Below are 7273 nucleotides of genomic sequence, written 5' to 3'. Positions count from 1 at the left end.
AGGCTGCAGTACTCATCTAAATGTCTTATTGTTCTCAGTGGTCAATGGTTTCTTCTTCTTGACTCTTTGAAATGCATTCACTCTTTCCTTCTTTTACTTGCGGTTATCCACTCACATGCTTTGATTCCCTCTCCAACTCTCTTCCCCTCTCTGTTTTTATTCTAAAGGAAGCAGTTACTCTCAACTGAGGTTGAACCTTCTGTCCCAGCCACTGTCTTCCTACGTATTTGTTATATAATAGAACTTGCTCCCTCTGGAGGAGGAGGAGGAGGAGGAGGAGGAGAGTTTGACAGAAAGGCAGAAATCTTAACACTCATGGTAGTGACTGACTGTGGATATCCCAGTGAATGCCCCATTTTTATGCTAATAGCCCAAATAGAGACCAAATTGCCAATATCCGCCCGTTATCATTGGTAAAGAGTCTGGGAGTCCTTTTGGACCCTCTGCTGACGATGGAGGCCCAGGTCTCCGCCGTTAGCAGAACCGCTTTCCTTCATCTGCAGCTAGCTAGACGGCTGGCCCCCTACCTGTCCAGGGATGACCTAGCTACGGTGATCCAGGCTATGGTCATCTCAAGACTGGACTACTGTAACGCCCTCTACATTGGCCTTCCTCTGTCGGTGATCCGGAAGCTCAAGTTGGTACAAAATGCAGCTGCTTGGCTTCTTGCGGGAATTCTGATGAGATGCCACATAACACCAATCTTACGGCAGCTGCATTGGTTACCAATTGAGGACCAGATCACTTTCAAATTGATGGTACTCACCTTTAAGGCCTTGCATGGTCTGGGACCGATGTACCTGAGGGACCGCCCCACCCCCTACCAACCCCAGTGATCCCTCCGTTCTGAGGACCAAGATCTATTGGAAATTCCCAGTGTCAAGACCTTGCGTCTAACAGCAACCAGACGCAGAGCCTTTACAGCAGTGGCACCATCACTCTGGAATACTTTGCCACCTGAAGTCCGTGCCTTACGGGACTTATTAGCTTTCCGCAGGGCATGCAAGACATACCTGTTTCGACAGGCCTTTGATTGTTGTTTGCTGTTTTTAAATTGTTTGTAAATTGTTTTAAATTGTGTTAGATTTTAGTCATTCTTGTAAACTGCTCCGAGCCCCAGGGGAGTGGCGGCATATAAGTTCGAATAATAAATAAATAAATAAATAAATAAAATAATGGAGAAAGGCAGGGAGTTTCAGAAAAACATCTATTTCTGTTTTATTGACTATTCTAAAGCTTTTGACTGTGTGGATCATAATAAATTGTGGCAAGTTCTTGGTGGGATGGGCATACCAAATCACCTTGTCATTCTACTGAGGAATCTGTATAATGACTAAGTAGCAACAGTAAGAAGTGACCATGGAACAACAGACTGGTTCAAGATTGGGAAAGGCGTACGGCAGGGTTGTATACTCTCACTTAACCTATTCAACGTGTATGCAGAACACATCATTCGATGTGTGGGGCTTGACGAATGCAAGGCTGGGATGAAAATTGCTGGAAGAAACATTAACAACCTTAGATATGCAGATGATACCACTTTGATGGTCAAAAGCAAGGAGTAGCTGAGGAGCCTTCTAATCAAGGTGAAAGAAGAAAGTGCATAAGCTGAGTTACAGCTAAACATTAAAAAAAAAAAACAAGATTCTGGCAACCGCATTGGTTGATAACTGGGAAATAGAGGGAGAATACGTGGAGGCAGTGACAGACTTTGTATTTCTAGGTGCAAAGATTACGGCAGATGCAAACTGCAGCCAGGAAATTTGAAGACGCTTACTTCTTGGGAGGAGAGCAATGACCAATCTCGATAAAATAGTCAAGAGTAGAGACACCACACTGGCAATGAAGATCCGTATAGTTGAAGCAATGGTATTTCCTGTAGTAACTTACAGATGTGAGAGCTGGACCATAGGAAAGGAAGATAGATGCTTTTGAATTGTGGTGTTGGAGGATAGTTCTGAGAATGCCTTGGACCACGAGAAGATCCAACCAGTCCATATTTCAGGAAATAAAGCCCGACTGCTCACTAGAGGGAAGGATAGTAGAGGCAAAGATGAAGTACTTTGGCCACATCAGGAGAAGACAGGAAAGCTTAGAGAAGATAATGATGCTGGGGAAAATGGAAGAAAGAAGGAAGAGGGGTCGACCAAGGGCAAGATGGATGGATGGCATCCTTGAAGTGACTGGATTGACCTTGAAGGAGCTGCGGGTGGTGACGGCCAACAGGGAGCTCTGGTGTGGGCTGGTCCATGAGGTCACGAAGAGTCGGAAACGACTGAATGAATGAACAACAACAACAAGTCCAATTAGGCCTGAGGAACCAAATGGCAGGTGAAATTGGTCACAGGCAGAGGCGGCCCTAGATAATTTTCAACGGTAAGCAAACAGTATCCCCCCCCCCCAACCAATCACTGATACATATTTTCTGTTCGTTGTGGGAGTTCTGTGTGCCATATTTGGTTCAATTCCATCATTGGTGGAGTTCAGAATGCTCTTTGATTGTAGGTGAACTATACATCCCAGTAACTATAACTCACATATGTCAAGGTCTATTTTCCCCCAAGAGCTCCCCTGGGCAAAATCAACTATACTGCAAATGTTTACTTTGCGTAATGGGTTGAGCCACCCTGGTCACAGGACAAAAAAGTCTTCCTGGACGCACTGCCTTGCCACTACCATACCCTCCAACATTTCGCAGATGAAAACCTGGACAACCAATAACAGAATGTGTTCAAGATGGTAAACTTTATTAATGAAAAAGAAAACACAAGCCAGGAGAGGCTACAGCAGCTTAGTTTTGGGTGAGCCACTGGAGAAGAGCAAGATTCTGCCCCTTCCTTATCCTGCTGATGAATTGAGTGCAAACTACTTTTGTATGTTGAACTCTATTCGCAGTGTTTGTAGTAAGCAGGGGGAAATGGTGTGCCAAAAATAAAAAACTGAGAATCTTAAAAAGTGGCTGGAAAATGGCATAGAGGGTTAATCACGTGTCTGTTAAGTAAGTTGAAGACATATACAGATTGGGGAGGCCACTGAAATTTTAAAAAGAACATGTAACACAAAAGCAGGATAAAAGGGGTGCTGATTTGCATAAATTATATATGTTAAGTTCTGTGTACAAAGTTATAATTGATTTTTTAAAAGAACTGCAGTAGCCCTTACTTGAGGAGGAAAGACTGTGGCCACAGGACCTATGTGCCAGCTTGAACCTGCTGTCCAAGTGTTAAATGTGGGCGAGAGAGCTTCAAGGCTCCTGTCATATCTCCTTATGGGTTTTTATTTTTAAACTGGATCTGGGTCAGACAACTCTTCAAAGAAAGTACACCATTCAAAAGAAAGATTGTCCCTGATGTTCCCTTCTACCTGAGGACTAGCCTCAGTAAGAAAGGGTATGTGGTCACCTGTTGGAGACACCCACTGGAAATAGTGGTTTTGCTCACATACTCTAGTTGCCTACTCTGCATGTAATTGTTGACATCATGCCTGGATGGTATTGCTTGGTGGCAATGAAAGATTAACGTGTATTTATTTAATAGAATCATAGAGGTGGAGCCCCCGGTGGCGCAGTGGGTTAAACCCCTATGCCGACAGGACTGAAGACCGACAGGTCGCAGGTTCGAATTCAGGGAGAGCGTGGATGAGCTCCCTCTATCAGCTCCAGCTCTCCATGCGGGGACATGAGAGAATTCGGGAGGACATGAAAGAAGCCTCCTGTGCAGGTACAGCTGTACCAGGAGCTCCAATTTTGTTTGCTTTGCATTGAATGTTTGTTGTAGTCCTAAGTTTCAGGGACTCTGCAGATAGGTGGCTTCTTTTGGCTGCAATCATAGGGCAAGCCACCTGTCAATTATCGTTAGGTTCCCTGGTCCCGCCCCTTTTTGGGTTTTGGAGGGAATAGGAGCCATTTTAGGTTAGTCCACACAGAGAAGCCTTTCATGCAGGACATAAAACTAAGAGCTTCTGTAGAAAGCTTCGTCTTCTACAGCTTGGCCAGGGAGAAAAGGCTACAGCTTGGCTGGGGAGATATACAGCCCTACCGCTTGGCCGGGGAGGAAGGTCCCGTAGCTTGGCAGGGGTTATACAGCCCTACAGCTCCTTCACTGAAGGACTTCAGTCAGCCATCACGGAAACCTGAGTTCTTTTTCCCCTGGAAGTCTACAAAGCTCTGCTTGGTAAGGGTCACTCGCGGAAGCCGGAAGCAGTTGGTACTGGGTGCTCCAGGCCAACAGAGGCAAAGACTGTCCAGATTAGAAGTTAAGGATTTCCCCATTAGTTATAGTTATGAAGATAGTGCCTGTTCCCTGTGGACAAGATTGAGAGAGAGCCAATAGACTGTTAAGAAAGCCTTAAAGTACCTGTTTGTTTTCATTAATAAAGAACTGTATTGAACCTTTCAGCAATCTAAAGACTCTGTTTTGGGGAAATCCAAGGGCTTTTAATCTGAGGCAGGCCCGGCGTCCTGTTGGGCACACAGGATTTATGTCCTGTCTACAGCCTTATGCACAGGCCCAGCGTGCGACAGCACACCTCCCATCAAAAACATTCGGGCATCCCCTGGGCAACATCCTTGCAGACGGTCAATTCTCTCACACCAGAAGCAACTTGCAGTTTCTCAAGTTGCTCCTGACACAACCAAAAAAAATAGAGGTGGAAAGAACCCCAAGAACCATCTAGTCCAACTCCTTGCAAGAGCAAAAATACACAACCTCTGTTTAAAAACATTCAAAGAAGGAGAGACCACCCTCACTTGGTCAGCCAGTTCCACAGTTAAACAATTCTTACAGTAAAGGAATTCTTCATAATCTGTAGGTGGAATTTATTTTCTTGTGATTTGAATCCCTTGGTTTTGGGCAGCGGAAAATAAGGCCATTGCATCTCTCTCTCACTTCATTAACATCCTGACAAATAAGCATGAGTCACTTTATGTTAGTTTAGAAAAACAATACATTAAAATTTTTAACTAATAAAAATTGCAAGGACAAAAAGAAAATCCCAGATCCTAAATAGATTTAAACATAGCAAAATAAATCTTCCAATAACTGTAGAGTGTTAGCGCGGTGGGCAAAGTTCTCTTCAAGATGGTGTCAAGAGAGCCAAACGCACTTCTTTGTCATTCCATATTCTGGGTGAACAAATGGAAACACGCTTTTTCTGGTCCTTATTAGCCAGTGTATGTTAATGTTTATTGAGCAAGAAAATGCAGAAAGAAAAAGCAAAACAAGCGAAGTACCACAATGGGTTCATGTGCGTGAAAATAGTTTCTGAGCTGCTCAAGACAATTTGGCCTTGAAGACCCTCTATGCCAGTGTTTCTCAACCTGGGGGTCGGGACCCCTGAGGGGGTCGTGAGGGGGTGTCAAAGGGGTCGCCAAAGACCATCAGAAAACAGTATTTTCTGTTGATCATTGGGATTCTGTGTGGGAAGTTTGACCCAATTCTATTGTTGGTCGAATTCAGAATGCTCTTTGATTGTAGGTGAACTATAAATCCCGACGACAACTCCCAAATGTCAAGGTCTATTTCCTCTGGACTCCACCAGTGTTCACATTTGGGCATATTGAGTATTTATGCTAAGTTTGCTCCAGATCCATCATTGCATGAATCCACAGCACTCCTCTGGGTATAGGTGAACTACAACTCCCAAACTCAAGGTCAATGCTCACAAAAACCTTCCAGTGTTTTCTGTTGGTCATAGGAGTTCTGTGTTCCAAGTTTGGTTTAAATCCATTGCTGGTGGAGTTCAGAATGCTCTTTGGTTATAAGTGAACTATAAATCCCAGCACCTACAACTCCCAAATGACAAAATCAATCCTCCCCCCCCCCCCCCAACCCCGCTAGCATTCACATTTGGGCATATTGGGTATTGGTGCTCAATTTAATCCAGTGAATGAATATAAATCCTGCATATTGGAGATTTACATTACGACTTATAACAGTAGTAAAATGACAGGTATCCAGTAGCAACGAAAACAATCTTATGGTTGGGGGTCACCACAACATATGGAACTGCATTAAGGGGTCACAGAATTAGCAAGGTTGAGAACCACTGCTCTATGCAGTACTTGTAACTTCCCAATTTAAATTTATGGAATCTTTTAGAATCATTGGACAAAATTCCAAGTTTGGGAAAGGTTTTAGAGGGGATATTCCAGCACTAATGACTCAGTAGGGCACTTGTAATTAAGTAGTTTAGACACAGAATCATAGAATTGTAGAGTTGGAAGAGACCAGATGGGCCATCTAGTCCAAACCCCTGCCATGCAGGAAAAGCACAATCAAAGTACCTCTGACCTTTTAACAGCAATCATATGAAACATAGTACAATTTTATGTTTATCTTTCAACCTATGAATAAGCCCCAGTGCATCATCTTCCCTGCCTTCTAACAGTTCATGCGAAAATTTCTGACTTGCAAAGTACAGCTCAATTTTATGTAAGGCGTTTACAATGTAAATACTTTGATTAGAGGTAAGAAGTTATTTTTTAAAGTTAACACTATAGCAGAAGAATGTCATCCCTGCTTTGCATGGAATAATAATAATAATAATAATAATAATAATAATAATAATAATGAACACGAGAACGAACACGTCAAACTCCCCTGGGACTTCTGGATTAAGACAGAGTTTTGGAGCATAATACTCCTGATCTCACAATCGTGTTAAAAAACAAAATATGGATCGTCGATGTCGCAATTCCAGGTAACAAAAGGATTGCAGAGAAACAACTGGAAAAGCTGACACGATATGAGGATTTAAAGATCGAACTGCAAAGACTCTGGCACAAGCCAGTAAAGGTGGTCCCAGTGGTGATCGGCACACTGGTTGCAGTGCCTAAAGACCTTGGCCTGCACTTAAACACAATTGGCGTTGACAAAATTACCATGTGCCAGCTGCGGAAGGCCACCATACTGGAATCTGCACACATCATTTGCCGATACATCACACAGTCCTAGACACTTGGGAAGTGTCCGACGTGTGATCCAATTCAACAGCCAGCAGAGTGTCTGCTGTGGACTCATCTTGTTGTGTTTCTAATAATAATAATAATAATAATAATAATAATAATAATAATAATTTATATACCGCTCTATCACCCTGAGGGGGACTCAGGACGGTTTCCAAGTAACATCACTAAAACATACAAAGTAAACAGCATGACATAATCATAGAATCATAAAATCATAGATTCTATGATTACGTCATGCTGTTTACTTGACATAAAATTACATGACATAAAATTAACAAAATAACACAAGCATAAAATTATCACAAA

This window comes from Anolis sagrei, chromosome 2 (genome assembly GCF_037176765.1).
Source record: "Anolis sagrei isolate rAnoSag1 chromosome 2, rAnoSag1.mat, whole genome shotgun sequence".
NCBI lineage: Eukaryota > Metazoa > Chordata > Lepidosauria > Squamata > Dactyloidae > Anolis > Anolis sagrei.
Note: the sequence above shows the minus strand (reverse complement) of the source record.